We start from the raw sequence: 17,722 nt of genomic DNA, 5'->3' as shown, positions 1-17,722 counted from the left end.
ATGGATTCCTACATCAAGAACTCTTTAAGCTGTTGTGCAATATATTGGACTGTAGCTCAAGGAAATGAGATGCAACCATATAAAAACATCCCCTAGCTGCATTATATACAAACATGGAGGATCCCACTGCTGGTTATGCCAGCCTCAGACTCCTCACATGTAAAATGTAATCATAATATATGTCATGGATTGATAAAATAAGATTATGTATGTCAAAGAGCTTCTTAAATTCCAAAGTGTGTTGGTTATTACTATCCCTGAGCTTTTCTTCGTCCCATGACTGAAAAGATCATGGCCTTATTTAGGTTTGCACTGCCTTGACAGTTTTGAAAATGTATACTATGAAATTTAAATCTATCCCTGTTCTGATCAGTCTTTTAAGAAAAAAGACTAACACTTGTTCATTCATTCAAAAAGCTTGGAGGCTAAGTGTAGAGCATGGGGGGAGGGATAAGTTTGGGGGAGATGTTAAATGTATGGGCTATGGAGTTGGACTACCTAGGTTCAAAACAGAACTTTTTAAAAAGAAAGTATATTGGGGTGACCTCGGTTAATAAAATTATATAGGTTTCAAGTATACATTCTATGATACATTATCTGTATATTGCATTGTGTGTTTACCAACCAAAGCCAAATCTTCCATAACCATATATTTGATCCACTTTACCCTTAACTACCTCCTACCCCCTTTTCCCTGTGATAACCACAATACTGTTATCTGTGTCTATGAATTTTTCAAACCTAGACTTTTTAGTTAGTCGCTTTATAACTTTGAACAAAGTTATTTAATGTATCTGGGCTTCAGTTTTCTCATCTGTATTTCAGTATTATTGGGATAATAATAGTACTTGCCTCAAATGTCAATGTAGGGATAACATGAAGCATTACATGCATAGAAGAGCCAAGGGAAACAGAGATTGACAGGAGAAAATGAAAACTCATTCTGGTGGCTTAGGTACAGGCTACGTGGATGCTGAAAGCTGGCCCCACTCTTGAAAAAAGGTGTAGGAGTATAAAGATGTAAAAGAAGATGTTCCAGGCAGAGATGAGAGCATGAGCAAAGGTATGGAAGTCTGGGAATGCTGAAAGGAATTCAGTAGGATGGATGTATGGTGAGAAGCTGGAAAAATAAATTTCTGGAAGGAGCCTCAAGGGACTGCTCAGATTGTCAGAAGGAAAACCAGAGTGAGTTAGATGGCAAGGACATTGTGCAGACAACTCTTTCAGAGCTTAACTGTGATAGTTCAAGGTGATGTATGGTGAAGGGGGGCATAGGGAAGGTGGAAGAGACCTGAAGGGAAAATGCCAGGTGAAGAAGAGAACAGCTAGAAGAGGGAAAAGAAATTCAAGTCACAGGCAAATAGGGTATTTCTGAGGACCTGAGGTCCCTACAATTTCAGGAAGAAATTGAATAGAAGGCACAGGGAATGGTCATAAATTTGGGTTGAGGAGACAAAGCTAGATTTGAGAAGGGAAAGGTTGGGCAGGGAGGAAGTTGAAGTCCATGAACAAAGAGGCTGGCTTGCTTGCAGTGAGGATAAGATGGTGGGTTAGGAAGTAAAAGTGAGTGATGATGGTTGAGAACATCTGTTATAATGAAAGAGGGACTGGTGAGCAGGACTTAGGGTAGCTTTTCCATCAGCCTGCAGAATCCAGCTGAGCGTGGAGATCATGATGCTACTGGAGCACCTGAACATTTTATTTAAATGAAAGAAAACCTTGCAATGGCACTACTCCAGAAAGCGTACAAATCAAAGAATAGAAATTCTAGGTGTGAATATCAATTCAAAACATCATCAGAAAGATATCTGAGAAGGTAGTATTCTGAAATTAGATTCTGGTTCTGACAAAGCATGGTGAAATTGGCAAGGAATGATATGCAGGGTATGCAAACATATTATATAAGCAACATTTTATTGGGGAAATAAAGGTGTTGGAGAAATAGCTCTGTACTGGGACCAAATGACAGCCCTGATGTACCTAATTAACTGCTTTTAGACTGTGAAGTCTCTTAAGACTATTTTAAGCTTCTCTTTAAAATGAGATCTCTGTCTTGCTCTATCCTTTATACCTGAAGAAGTTAGTATAAGTGAGACACACACAAAAACTATTTTTAAAGCATACCTCTTTTTACCCTATTCAATATTAGTATTGTTATTAAACAATATATAGTTAAACAGAATAAAGTTGAAATAAAATATAAATAGAACATCTCTGGAAAGATACAGAAAAGTTTATAAATGTGGGGGGAGGAAATGAGGAATTGGGATGGGCCTGAGACTTTCTTTGCATTTCTGCTACTAGTATTGTTTCAATTTTGTATTATATAAAGTTATTAGCTATTCTAATTAAATAAACATAATCAATGTATTAGACAAGTCAGAGTTGCTTTTCTGAAAACCATCCTTCATAACTTTATTTGACAAACAGTAACTGAGCACATACTCTATGTCAGGCACTCGGCTTTAAGTTGTGGATTAAAAAAAAAAAAAAAAAGAATGGTCCTTAGTCAAGAGGGTGTATTGCTAACAACTATCAACATATTTGCTTCTCAGGAGTAGGAAGGTGGCCTTGAATTGGGAGGAGCTCTTGAGGGGAGTCTGCATTAATAGTCTAGGAGAAGGAAGATGCATTCTGACACTTCAGAACTGTGTTACCAGAAAAAAAAACAAACACAACACAAGTTGTATTTCAGGGTTTGGAGAGGATCCTATAATTAAGGAAAGCTCCTTAGGAAATAGCTTATCAGAGCCCTATAATGGATTTTCTAGAAATAGCAAGGCTAAACCTGAATAGATGGACTCTGGGATAGAATGCTGGGTGCAGGAGAGGATTATTTGAAGACTAAGGCAAAGGAAGAATAATTTCATGCCCCCTTTTAATTTAGTAAGAGTTAATAAAGGAAAAGATGACCCCAAGCCAAGCTCCACCACCTACTTTAGCTCCTTGAGCAAGAGATGCTTTATTCTGGCTTCCATATCCCCATCTACAAAGTGGGCATAATAATAATTGTGCATCAGAGATTGTTGTTCAGCCAAGAGAAGTACACCTTGAAGTGTTCTGGGTAAGAATTCTAAGGGTCTTCAGGGTCCAATCTGAGTATTTTAAAGGGAAAGAAAGCCAGGTATCCTTTTAATTATTTTTCCACCAGGAGAAAAGGTAGCGTTAACATGAAAGGAAGACCTCTGAGAAAACAGAACAGACCTCCGCACAGGTTTGTAAGAAAAGGGAATGTGTCCCTAGGATGAGATCTATGAACAATTCTAGGAGGGGGATGCTTCCTTATCCCTTTTACTATTCTCTAGTTAAATTCACTATAGCACAATTATTGAGTGTCTGCTATGAATAAGGCACTTTTTTGGGGACTCTCTGACATCTCTGTTCACTCAGAATTATTGGAAAATTTCTCTTCCTGCTCCAACAGGACTTTGGCAAGAAGCAAAAAACAAAACAAAACAAAAAAACACACACACAAAAAAAACCCACAAAAAAAAAACCCACCTCAGAATGCCTTCACTTATTTATAAACCTGTATCATAATTATAGGTAAGTCCAAATTTTTCAATCTTTGTCTCCAAAGTATTAACTGGGTCTAGACTCTGCAGTACCTATCATCATCTTCCAAGATCAATTTAAGGATGACAGAAGTCATTTCTAAATTGTGTGCAAAGCATGCATAATTTTAAATCTATGTAAGGAGTTTACTTATTAAAAGTATCTCTAGAGCCCTGACCAGTTTGGCTCAGTGGATAGAGCGTCGGCCTGCGGACTGAAGGGTCCCAGGTTCGATTCCGGAATAAACCCTATTCCCATATTCCTCTTTTCCTCCTTAATGGGATTGATTTTCTCCTTTCAAACACGTGTTGCCCTCTTAACTGCCAATCATGAGCACAGGTAGTATTCCATTTTGCTTATGCTGCTGATACGTGTGTGCTATTAGAATGCAAATATACTGTTGGAACATACAAATACAAGGGCATGTACCTTGGGTGTGGGCACATCCCCAGTAGGAGGTGTGCAAGAGGCATGTTTCTCCCTTCCTCTCTGTAAAAAATCAATAAAATGTATTTTAAAAAAGTATCTCTAGAGTGGACTCCTGTGAAATGAGTAATCTGTGCAACTCACAAAAACAATCACTTCCTAACCATTATTTTTGTAGCTATCTGCTTTTGTAATTGAGAAATTTCTTATGGTGAAGTTACTTATATCTATTTGTAGCTATTTGGCCAGTAGAGAAAACGAAAGGTTAGCACAGTATGTGTGCATGTAACTCTATATACATCCATGTCTATAGTATGTATTTGTATATATAATTTGTTTACATGCACAGATATTGAGAATCAGCCTCATCCCGAGGAACAAAATAAGCAATAGGGTATATAACTAGAGGAGAGACAGACAAACAGAAATAGAGACCATAGGAAATTTATTCTAAGGTGCCAAGAAAATTGTAATGGATACCATTTACTGAAACCCAACTTTGTGAAAGCATGAAGCAGTTTTATATATCATTTCTCATCCCCCAACTGTCCTGTGGGATAGAGATATCATCCTTCCTTCATATATCAGAAATAAGAAGCCCAGAGTACATAAGTGACAATGTACAAGGAGGCGGAATTTAAACGCAGGGTTCCCAGCTCCTCCCACTGTTTTCCTGTGGATTGATTTGTACAGTACATGATGGCAACTCAGCAATCCTTACCTTTCTTTGAACATTGTGCCTACAAGCAGGTTGCAAATCCTAGACCAAGGTGAACATTTCTTCACTTTTGGGAATGTGATAGAAAGTTAGATCTTGAAGCCCCCTCAAAGCCCTCAAAGTCACTTAACCCAGTCCCTTAATTTTAAAATGATTTTTTTCTGATTATAGTTTACATATGTAAAAAATTTAAGAAATTAGCTGCATAGGAAAGTAAAAATTGCACTACACAGAAGCAATAACTGTTAAGATTTTGAAATATTTCCTGTTTATTTCTTATTCAGTTCTTGTGGATATAATACAATTTTGAAAGCTTTTCCTTTCATTTATCATTAGAACATTTCCCCAACTTCTCCATACACTACTTTTAACAGCTACAACACATTCCACTAAAAAATATGTTATAGTTTACTTAAAGATGTCCCTGTTGTCAAATATTTAAGATGTTTCTAATTGCTACACTAAACAGTATTGCAATTTTTCAAAGAGTATAAGGCTCTTGACACATATTGCAAAATGGCTTTTCAAAAACCTCTCCCCTTGATTTACAGATAAGAACATGAAGGGGTGGTACACTGCCATAGTTACCCAGTAAATAAATGTTTGCTGCAGATCTTGAACTCAGTCCTCTCTCCATATTTTTCCTATGGTCACAGCTGCTTACTCTAGCTGGAACAGATGTGGTTGGTGAGAGAGGTTACCTATCCTTAATAATAATCTTGGAGGAGACACCATGCAGCATGGGCAATGGGACAATCCCAGGCTTTATACTCAGATAGACCTGATCCCCATTTACCATCTCTGAAGCCTTGAATAAATAATGAAAACTTTCTGAGTCTCCATTTCCTCACCTCTCAAAGTAGAGAAAATAAAACTTACCTCATTAGGGTTCTTATAAGGAACAAATAATGCCAGATATATTTAAAAAATGTAGGCATTTAGGCACACAGTAGGCTCTGAATAAATAGAACTTACTTTTTTGAGAATAGATAGGATGTTTACTATCATGTTATTCAATTAGGTCATCAAAGTCAATTTCCTCTTAAATATTTTTTTGTTCAGTACTGTACATTCTGGCAGGTATCTGTGGTTTGAACAAGCCAACTCCCTTCCAAAAGATGTGATTAATTCTGTCTTTTTTGAATTCTAACCCCCTGAAAACAGAGCTTCTTTGTAATAAAATTGGCTGTTATAATGAAAGTACGTTCACCAAAACCTCCATTAAATCATGGTTCATGACAATGGAGTGGTTCGGTGTTTCCCCTGCATTTCCTGACACCCACCACCACTCCTTGGTGTGCAGTTCAAGTAGGAGGTACAAGAGGGGAAACCATAGCCAAACTGAGGAATTGTAAAGTTTCCCGTCTCTAAACCCTATTCCCATATTCCTCTTTTCCTCCTTAATGGGATTGATTTTCTCCCTTCAAACATGTGTTGCCCTCTTAACTGCCAATCATGAGCACAGGTAGTATTCCACTTTGCTTATGCTGCTGATACGTGTGTGCTATTAGAATGCAAATAGAGCCGAAACCGGTTTGGCTCAGTGGATAGAGCATCGGCCTGCGGACTGAAGGGTCAGGGGCATGTACCTTGGTTGCGGGCACATCCCCAGTGGGAGGTGTGCAGGAGGCAGCTGATCGATGTTTCTAGCTCTCTGTAAAATATCAATAGAATATATTAAAAAAAAAAGAATGCAAATATACTGATGGAACATACAAATAATATTGTACTCACTTTTCACTCTTGGTGGTATGAGTTCAGTGTTCATGGTTGACTGGGTTTACCAATGGCTTAGGGCACTCTAATTCAGGGGACTCTATATTGAAGCTTTGCCCTTCAAATGGAGACCCTCTTAGCTCCTCCCCACAACTACCCTTTAAAGTAGCCTGCCTTCTTGGAGCTCTATAGTCTTACTGTTGTGTTCCTTTTTTTCTTTCTTTCTTTTTGCCTTTCCTGGACTTCTGAGAGTTCTGAAGTCCAACTCTCCTTCAAGTCAAATTCTTCACCTAATATGGGATTAAACTCCTCTGGAAGAAATCACCTTCTTGATGATATATATCAACCCTGAATGAATTTTAAAAATGCTTCCTATTCATGTTTTAGCATCTTCCACTTACAGATTTAACATTTCCACTCATGCTTTCCTTTGAGTCTCTGGGTTGATGGTATAGTTTTATATTTTTCTTTCTTATAGGTAAGATTATAACTTACAGCCTTCATTTTTTAAAAGGCAATATTAACAGAATATACTTTGTGTTTACTCTCTAAGTCAATTTTGCCTCAAGGAAGCATATTTAATATTTTGTCTCCTTGGTATCCCACTAAATGTGAACTTTAATAGCTGAAGGTCACCTTAAATTTTTTAAATTTCATATCTCTATTGTAAAAGTGCTTAAAACAAATGTGTCATGAATTATTGTAAGATGTAACCACCCCCAGTTAAAGAAAATACCACTTTGTCAGCCAATCCAGAAGCTATCATTCCAATGAAAACCCCCTTTTCTCCCTAAATGTAATCACTATACTGACATTTATGGAAATGGTGTTTTTGCTTTTCTAATAGTTTTAACACCTCTGTCCAATTCTAAACACTACTTTTAAAATTTTCCTGCCTCTTTCTCCTTTGTCTTTTCATTCTATTAATCTACAGATTCTTCCTCAATCTCCCTTTTTCCTTGCCACTAATTTGTTGAAGAAACCAGCTATTGACCTTTGGAATTCCCAAGTCTGGATTTTGCTGATTGAATCCTTGTGGTGAGGCTCACATGCTCATTTGTCCTCTCTATTTCTCCTCAGTTGGTACTTGGCTCCTTGATGTCCACTATGGCACCTGCTGGCCACATGTATCTATTGAGCACTGTAATATGCCTCATCCAAATTGAGTTTTGCTATAAGTGTAAAATGCCCACTTATTTTAAAGACTTATTGCAGAGAATAATATGAAATATTTCATTAGTGGTTTTTATATGGTTGTGTATTGGAATGATAATATCTTTGATATATTGGGTTAAATTAAATCTATTTTAAAATAATTTCCACCTACTTCTTTTTAGTTTTTGTAATGTAGATACTAGAAAACTTAAATACATCTGTGGCTTGCATTTGAAGGTCACCTTTTAGGACAGATTTTTTTATTAAAATTATTTAATTAAAACAAGTTTACATGTTGACACTTATGGCGTAACTAGGATGATCTGTCAAAATTTTAATTGTGCTAAGAATCAAGCAGATATAATAGCAAAAGTTCCCTCAAACACTGGGTCCTAGGTTCCATGGTAAGACCTCTCGAAATTAAAATTCCTTTAAGACAGACATTTTGAAGGTTTTGAGGATCACCTTAATGTTTCTTCCCCTCTTTCCTTCAAACGCACACACACACAAACACACACACACACACACTTTTTATACTAAATTCTTTTTAGAAAATTCTACACTAAAACTATTGATTCAGATACTCAGACTGCAGCAACCATTATGAAGGAATTAAGAGTCTAGTACCTCAGTGTTCCCTCCAGAAGTTATTATTAACAGTATGAATACCAGAAGAGTTTAGAGTCACACTGTAAAGGCCATCCTATGGGGCTTCTGTACAGGTATGGGTTAAGTAGTAAGCAAATTTACACTGACACCTTAGATGTTCCAGGGATTAAATAAATAAATATATTTTTATTATGATATGTATATTCTTTTTTAAAAATATATTTTATTGATTTTTTTACAGAGAGGAGGGGAGAGGGATAGAGAGTTAGAAACATCAATCAGCTGCCTCCTGCACACCCCCTACTGGGGATCAAGCCTGCAAGTCCGCAGGCCAGCCGATGCTCTATCCACTGAGCCAAACCAGCTAGGGCATATATGTATATTCTTTAAAATGGAATTCAGGAATTTCTAGTTACTCTAAATAATTAAACCTACTTAAGTAGGCATTTACTGTAAAAGTAAACTAATGTTCTTTTAAGGGCATAGTTTATTTAGGTACTTTGATAATAACTGACAAATGTATGCCAATTGAACATTTACAATGTATTTTTATATATAGTATTTGACCTAGTTCTTATTAGGTGAGTAGTATAGAGCACATCTCAGGCTTATGGATGAGAAAATGAAAGAGTACTTAGTCCAAATACCACACAGCTAGTAAGTAAAGGAAATGGACTCTAATTATACGTCATATATTCTAAGAAAGTAACTTTCAACTTCATCCTTCAAGTGATTCCTGTGCTGGTGCATAGGTTTCCCATTAATTGCTCTTAAATCAAAGTGATTTATATTGTAAGTATTTTATATTAAATTTACAAGGAAGTTTTGAATTAGTTTCAGTCTGGGCAAGAAATAAATTTCTGAAAAATTAATCCCCTTGTTTTATTATGAGTTTCAGTGACTTTTAGAATTCACAAGGGCTGCAGTTACTATTTATTATATTGCCTTATTTTTCAGAACGTTTTCATTTCACTCAATCAATATATGTTTATGTGGCTAATGCTGAGAAAAACAGAAATCCAAAAGAGTTAAGCAACCTACAAAGAGATGTAGTCACTGGAGAGGTAGTTGAGAGGCAGTTTTAAAGTAGGAAGTGGAGGCACTTGGGATAAGAAGCACAAAGACCGTGCAACAAGTTATTTAAGCCTCAGTCTCCAGTCTATGACATGATGAACAAAATCCCTAAAACATAATGCTAATGTGACCATTAAATGAGATAATGTAAGTTGAGGTGCTCTATTACTGTTAAGCTCCTTGTAATAATCATTATGAAGGATAAAGAGAAAGGAAACTTGACCATATGCTTCTGAAAGTTTCAATAAGCTTCTTTTAAAAACCATATATTACACAAAATATATTAAACTTCAACTATTCAGCATGTAAATTGACTGGAGTAAAATTCAAAGTGTTCCATGGTGTGTACACATTTAACAATTATTTTAAAATTTAAAATATACTACTTTTTCTATGGGGTGGAAAAGATTTGCAATCCGGAGAGTCCTTGTTCTTTCAATAGCTACTGTTTCTTTAAATTGGGTGAAAGAATCGCACCGTTGCTGAGTCAGATGCTCTGGCAGCCTGGGCCAAGTAGAGTGAAAAAATGGCACTCAACAAAAGAAACCAAAACATAGGCTTTTAAGCTCAGTACATCAGCAAAACAATCGGTGCAACATTAAACAAATTGTATTTAAAAGCAGAATAATTATGATTATAATTTTGAAGGCATAATATTTTAGTTTTTGCAAATTACTTTTTAGCTTACGTTAGTCATATATATATTTCCCCTCTTGTCAATGTGTTTTTACAGAGGTCTCTGGTCATGCCTGGCACTTCTGAGTCCACGAGGACCCATCATTTTGTCCATAAATGCTTTATTCTTTTATGGCTATATTGTACTGCAATTTTGCCTTGATCTTAACTATAATTTAAACCTGTGAAATACTTCTATGTTTTGTTTTTCCTCACTTACATAATTTTAGGTAGCCATGTTTAACCAGCATGATTTCCAGTTTGGATAATAAAATCAAATAAAAGAAACCACTATTGCTCTACCTTTCTACCTAGAATGCACCATTCATTCTTTGTAAACAGGGGTAAATGTATGTATAGTGTTTCAAAAAGATTAAGTAGCATGAACGTCTTATGTGGAAATTTTCTGTCTGATGCTACAAGCTTTACCACACAAGTATATCCTGTTATACCCTTCTCCCAAAATATGTTCTGATTGTAAAAACCTGTGCCCTTCCACTCCAGGTGGCAACTGAAGTGTTGAAAGGCCTCATCCTTTTTGTTTCTCTATCTGGGTTGCAAGATGGTATAGACTGCAGTGGTTGGCAAACTCATGAGTCAACAGAGCCAAATATCAACAGTACAATGATTGAAATTTCTTTTGAGAGCCGAAAACCGACTTCTGCGCATGGGCCATGAAGTTTCAGTCGCACTGTACGTGCGCGCCCGCACGTGGTACTTTGTATAAAAGCCACACTAAAGGGGCCAAAGAGCCGCGGTTTGCCGACCACTGGTATAGAGAATGGTCCTTAGTATTAAAAGAGATAGTCTTTTGCAATTCAGATGAAAGATTCCATAATAATAAAGGCTCTCCTTCATTTGGTAAAATAGCTCCTCCTGATGACTCAGATTCAGTGTCCTGGGATTCAAAGTGTGATCGACTGATTCTGAAATTTTAAATCTTACTTAAGAGCCTGGACCTTGATTTTAAAATAAATAAGCAAACATAAAGTTAAAAGTACATTGGCCATATTTGTCAATGGTGTCCCAGTAAGCCACCTGTAACAGAATCTCCCTCAAGTGCACCTAAAGCAAATCTGCTGAATCCAATTTCCTGGGAGCAAACCCAGAAGTAATGGATCTTAAACAGCAGCCCAGGTAATGCTGCTGCTGATACTCTTTGCCGCTTTCTTTGATTTCTCACTCATCTCATGCTTAAACTAACAAAGTAAAGGCATATTTATTCACACCACTCTACACAATTTTATTAGCTTCAGTTTGCTTAAGAGGTTATATATTTTTGCTCACATATTCTGAACCTCTACAAAACTTTTCTGCTCTTAAAAAATTCCTATTGGCTTTGCAACCATTTAAATTAATGCTGAGATTTTTTTTAAGGTAAAGGGGAAAACTGAAAGCTAGTATTGAAGGATTAAAAAGTCATTTGTGATAAAATGTTTATATTTTTTATGAACAAAGCCATTATGTTATTTTTAATATAAAAAATAAAAATCTACTTACTCTTTTTCAAAGGACATCTGAGGTACTGGAATTTTATATTTTGTAGCTGATGGTTTTAATTTTTTCCCCCTTTTATTTCTTCTTCCTGATTATGTAGTTCCGCCCAAATGCAACAATCATTCTAGGGCTCATGAGACAAACAACTTCTATACTCCCTTCTTAAAAAAATGCTATTAGCAAATTCAACAATTTTCAATACACGTGGGATTGGTGAATAACACAGAAACACCATAATTAAGGATATGGGGAATCCCCAGATTGGTACACATTTTCTAAAATGGAGCAGAGCCTTAAAAGGACCTTCATTTCCCTACTGAACAGTCTTTACTCCCAAGATTTTCTTATAGAAGTTGATCTTGTTATTAGACTTACAGACTTTTTTTCATTCTAATAAATGATTTCATTTAAATGATTAAACTGAGGGAGGAGGGAATTTCTAACATGAGGAAAGCTTCAATATAAGAAGAAAACAGTTGAGAGACATCTCTGGAAAAATACTAGGGGCCACACTCCGAAAACCATCTTGCAACCCTGACAGAGCAACAGAGGGTGTGGCCATTCAACACTCCAGTCACCACCGAAGTGGAAGGGCCCGAAATGACCATAAGTCTTGGAACTGCACTTCCCCCAGGATTTCTGGGTCTCTAGAATGTACCCACCCCCACTTCAACCCCTCCCCTCCAGAAAGAAAATAAAGCTCGGTCAGTTTCAAGCTCGGGAAGTGACCTAGAGGCGTCTCTGGTCATACCTGGCACTTCTGAGTCCACAAGGCCCAATCAGACTCTGCCCTGCCCCCACACGCTTCTCCACCCAGTGAGCGCCCCCCCACCCCCCGTCTGGCTTAACATATAACCCCTGGTCTGCAGTTAGTTATTCTGATCAAATTTTATCTGTGGAAATAGTTGGGGGGAGGGGCGAGGCTCAGGGGAGACTAAAAAGAGAAGGAATGCATTTGGGGAGTGGGGTCCTAACTATGCCAGTGGCCAAACTGCTGGAGAGCTTTACCCCAGCTGCCAATTAAAACTTCGAGGACGCGCGCCTTCTCTAGGAATTGAGTCCAGGAGGTGCCCTGAGGTGTGGGAGATGGGGAGAGGAGGGGGAGACCAAGTCCCGGGGAGCAGCTGGAATCTCACTTCCTATTGTGGGCTCTCTTTGGGGTCCAGGCATCCCACGTTTGGACCCTGATCTAGCTATGAGAAGCGGGGGAGTCCCAACCTGAAGTCAGTGGAGAAGGGGGCAAGTGCGGAGACCAGAGGCCTAACCCCCAACCCCCTTGTAAATAGGTATAGCAACACATTTGTCCTATATTTACCGTTACTTAAAGAACTACGTAGTGAATAGGCGCAGCCAGCGTTAGAGGGGCTGAGATTGTTACACTTCTCAAAAAGGACTAAAGGTTTTAAAGGAGTAAAATCGCTGGGCCAGTTGTTCAGCCTTCTGTTAAGAAAAAAAAAAGTATTTTTGAGATGATGTGGATCAATTTACTAACAGAAGTTATTCACATGTTGGGAAAACTGTTTAGTTTAATTTTACCATGATAGTAGTGATGAACTAACATGTAATTAGCAGACCTGTAAAATATTCTGGACATAGATAGCAATGGGCTAAATCATTGTTATCTTAGAAGACAATGGAATTTTTAAAATTTAAGGATCCTCAAAGAAGTAAATTAATATTAAGTCTTGATTTCTGAAAGGGTTATTGTTCTTAGAACTAATGCAAGGGGGAGAGAGAGTCACGTACACATTGGAAATTATGGTTTATGCTAACTATACAGTGATTACCTTGAGAAAACACTAAAACTCTTAAGAGTTCCCAAGTGGTAGTCAATAAATAGATATTTAATCTCATAAAAATATTATTTTGAAAAAACACCAACGCAGAAGTAACAAATCAATTAATGTAATTCACCAGGCATGTGTGATAACAAACTAGTAATGTGGGATTTTATTTTATACATTTCCAATCATAAAAATAAAAAGTCATAGTAAACAGACTTGCAGAAACTAAAAATATATTAAAATAACACCTTACATATTTGCATTAATATTAAATAATTAATACAAGTTAATTTTGGCAATGTAGCTCTCAAAGATTGCATAAGTTCCAACATAATTATCCAATATATAGTTACTTATCATTTATAATTAATAATTCCAGATGTTTATGTGTATAATTTCATATATGAAGTTGGAGAATTGCACACATTTTCAAGACATTCTATTCTACCAAAGTCATGTGTTCTGTTTTCAGATATGTGTTGAAAATTGGGCTTTTCATGTGGTCAATGCATTTTAAAATAACTTTGCACATCATTCCTGAAAATTGAATTATACCCAAATAAAAAGAAACTGCTTCTTTGAATGAATGTGTCATTTTTGTTCTTAACATTTTATAAAACATACTATAAAATATTTTCTATAACTTAGTCATCACAATATTATATTGTATATTCCTAAACTAGAAAACACATAATTACAGTATTTACATAGATTAAAATTTTCTACTTTGTTACTATATATTTCTTGTACAAAATAATTTAAATAAAATAGCTTTATATAGAGAGTAATATAAAGTAATTAACAACTCTGATATTAAAAAACATATAGTGGCTAAACGTTTGCTGCTAAGAATAAAGCACCATTAAAAAACCCAACAGGATCGCCCTATGAAATTATTTATAAACTCCTGCTACGATTCTTTAAAAATTGAATTTCATAATAATGTGAAAAAGAAAATGTGATTTACCTTATAAATTGTTTGTAAACTTTTGCCAATAGAAATGGAAACATCTAATTAAACATTGATAGTTTTAACAATTTATATTTGCATGTCAAAAAGCCAATTAACATTACAGTAAAAACTAATTACCCCTCTGCTGGCCTTTGCATTTTTCAAAACACATATTCCAGAGGAAATGATGCAACAAAGATGGTCACAAAAATGAAACCTTATCAAATTGTATTACCCAAGTGTTAATAGGTTTCTGCCTATTGTAACTACATATATATTTTCCATTATTCTGGCCATAGGAAATTACACCGACGGTATCAAGATTTATCTGATATGAAGATAAACTACCTAGGAGTGAGTGTTTTTCAAGAAGTAGGCCTCACTTTTTAAAAAAGTGTTCATTGTGGCTTGAGATGGTTAAAATAAGATTGGTTTTGACTCCCTGGATTTACCACTGTCTTCTACACACGCGGCCATTGTCCCGAGACATTTGAATAGGTCCCGCCGAATAAACCTGCCACTTACTAGAAAGCCCATTTCGACTGCAAAATCTCCACTTCGTAGTGGCTGATCCTTAGATCACTGTTACTACTTCAGGAAGTCAGACTACTGGCGGTTACTGAAAGCAGGGAAGGTTGACCCAGCAGGAAGGCTGGGGAGAAAAAGGTGGCCTGTAGAAAACTGAGACCGTTAGTAACACTTCACTCCAGGACTACATAAAGTCACAAAGTGCCCTGGAAATACACCTGGTGTAATTCCCCGTGGTGTGTGTGCGTGCGCGCGCGTGCACCGACTGTCCCACCCAGGGAACCCAGGGCTACTTCTGAGGTGGGTTTAGAACCCTCCCACCCCCACCCGCATCCCCCGAGTTTCACGGGACTCAGGAGGTGTTCGAAAGGGTCCCGGGCTCAATAGCTCAAAATATTGAAAGAACTTCACCTCCAAGTGAGTGTAACCCGTGTGGAGAGAGAGATCGCATTGAGCCTCCACCCCCGGGAGGTGATTGCTACGTGCACTCAATCCCACCCAGCGGGATAATCCACCGGCCGGTTTTGCGGAGACTTAGAGGCCTTTCCTACCTGGTCTTCTAGGATGCGGCTGCCGGGCTCGGCTCTGGTTCCTCACCAGCGTCAGCACGAGGGCCACGGCGGCCCGCCAACCCGGCGCTGCCCACTCGCCCACGGGCCGCAGAATTTCTATCACGAAAGCTCTCTCGCGCGGGGGGCCATACGCGCGCCGAAACCGCACCGTGACCAGATAGGTGCGCACCATCTTCTGGTCGCTGCCGAGCTGCGCCGGCGCCGCGCCGCGCCGCCTTTTGGGATCGGAGCTAAGTCGCTCTGCGCCCGTCCCCCTATTTAAAACGGAGACCCACGCGCCGCCGAGGGGCCCATCACCGCCCCTAAGGCGCGCGCCCGCGTCCCCGGCGCGCGTCGGCTCGGCCCGGATCTCCCCACGAGCTCGGGACCGCTCGCACCCAGCGGGCGCGGGGAAGGCGGGCCGAGAGCGGTGCGCGCCCACGACAAGAGCCCGACGTCCCTCTCCCTTCCCCCACGGCCTCTTTCCCGCCCATCTGCGCCCCCTCCCACTCCCCCCCGCCCCCCCTCCTGCCTCGGCGCCCCACGCGGTGACAGCTCCAGGTCCTGAAGACTGACGCTTCTCCGGGCAGCCCGCGCCCCTCTACGTTCGTCACCTGACAGGCGACCAGGAACCGACTGGGGCTTCCGCGGCTGCTCGTGCCGGCTCCCGGGTTTCTCTTGCTGTATTCCTTGCGCCCCTCGCTGAGGGTCTTCCATTTCTCCAAACCGGATTATTTAAAAAGAAAAAGAAAGAAAGAAAAACAAAGCAAGATCACGTCATTGCTCTCCCCACCATTCAGGAGGCCAGATGTCAGTTTTGAAAGAAATGGCGCTATAATCTATTTCGAGATTTGGGAAAGGAAACCGCTGCTTGCAGCCATCGCGACACCGCAACACTGCGTGGTGCTGGCGGTGCCAGAGCGACAGGCCGGGCTCCGGACCAGGTAGGCAGAGCGGGGTCCCTGCTGGGGGGGCGCCCTTTCCCTCCGCTCCCCGCTTTGGCGGTCATTTCAACCCGGCAGTTTTTTTTATTTTCGGTTTTAACCTTTAAGCATCTTCCTCTTTCCGCGGCCTCGGCGCTCCCCTCCCCCGCTGGCTGCTCCCGCCCCTCTCCCGCCTCTCCCGCGGCCCCCACCTTCTACCAGGTTCCGTGTCTCGGGCCCCCAGCCCCGCGCAGCCTCCTCGCGCTCGGCGCTCTGCACCTCCTGCCGCCAGACTCCGCCGCACGCTCCCGCCGCACGCTCCCTCCGCCCGGCTCCGCCGCACGCTCCCGCCGCCTCTGCTCCCCTCCCTCGTCTTTCCTCTCTCCGACACCAACGCACCGGTCCTGCGGACACCCGCTCCCCCGGCCCGGCCGGGTCCCACCGCTCCGAGCAGGAAAAGTGGGGGAAGGAAAGGAAGAAGCAGCGTAAAGGAGGGTGAGTCCAGGACCCGGAGGAGGCCCGAGGACTTGAATGAGCCCGGCTCCAGATCGCCGATCCCGGCTCTCGGGGTGAAGGCAGCTCGATGGCGAGCTCGCCGGCCCCGGGCCGGGAAGTCCAGGCCGGGACTCGCTTTCACGATGGCGATGCTGACCTCCGGGTCTAAAGTTGATCTTCATCCGCCCAGAACCTCGCGGGCCGGAGGCGAGGCCTGGTCGGTCGCCCGGGAAAGTGTGAGAGGATGTGGGACACCCCCCGCCCTCCCGCCCGCGCCTCTCAGTGGCTTCTTCTACTTGTGCTGGAGGTGGCCAACCTGAAGGAGTGGATCCAGGGCTTCAGAGCTGACAGATCTAGCAGCAGGCTTCCTCCGCTCTATCCCTAACCTCATCACAAGACCTAATCGCCTAACCTGCTGCTTGCATGAAGTCAGTTAGGGACCAGTCTTAAATAGCCACTCTAAATGTCTTTCTAGACTTACAAATGCAGCTCTCTGCTCCGCTCCCCTATAGGACTCACTTGGGGTCCCAGAACACCGTGCTTGGTGCTGAGGCGACTGGCCGCTCCCACGTACAGAATGCTTTTCCTCTTCCAGATGCCATCCCATCACCGTGTTTTGTTTATTTGTTTGTTTGGTTTTTTTTGTATTGTTCTTAGCACACAGAAATTATCTTATGTAATGCAAACTCCATGGAGCCGGAACCTGTTTTGTCTTGCACCATATCACTGCACCGCCCCCCACCCCCCGGCCCTCCAAAGAAAAACCTCATAGGAGAGATGGATTAGAGATGGACTATTAAAGAGAGTTATAAGGAGGGTATTTCGATTTGTGGCCAACAGATGAGGGGCAATTTAGGGAGTGCGTAGTTCAGAAAAAGCGTCCAGTTGCAGTTTTGAATCAGCCTGGTGACAGAATCCCTCTTCCTTGGAGATCCTCTTTTCATTTAAGGCCTTCACCTGATTGGATGAGGCCCATGCACATTATGGAGGACAATTTGCTTTATTCAGAGCCTATGGATTTAAATGTTAATTATATCTTAAAAAAAACAACAACCCATAAAACA

At 40.3% G+C, this 17,722-nt stretch overlaps 1 long non-coding RNA gene across 1 annotated transcript in view; it reads left to right on the top strand.

Moving 5' to 3' along the window:
- Positions 1-15,778: 15,778 nt before the first annotated feature.
- Positions 15,779-17,722, top strand: part of LOC308248590 — a 137,435-nt gene continuing 135,491 nt past the window's right edge. The window contains exon 1 of the long non-coding RNA XR_013960627.1: positions 15,779-16,184. This is a non-coding gene — a long non-coding RNA (uncharacterized lncRNA). The remainder of the gene's footprint in view (positions 16,185-17,722) is intronic.

Source organism: Plecotus auritus (assembly GCF_963455305.1).
Source record: "Plecotus auritus genome assembly, chromosome: 5".
Lineage (NCBI taxonomy): Eukaryota > Metazoa > Chordata > Mammalia > Chiroptera > Vespertilionidae > Plecotus > Plecotus auritus.
The sequence above is the reverse complement of the archived record's forward strand: the minus strand, read 5'-3'. Positions and strand labels throughout refer to the sequence as shown.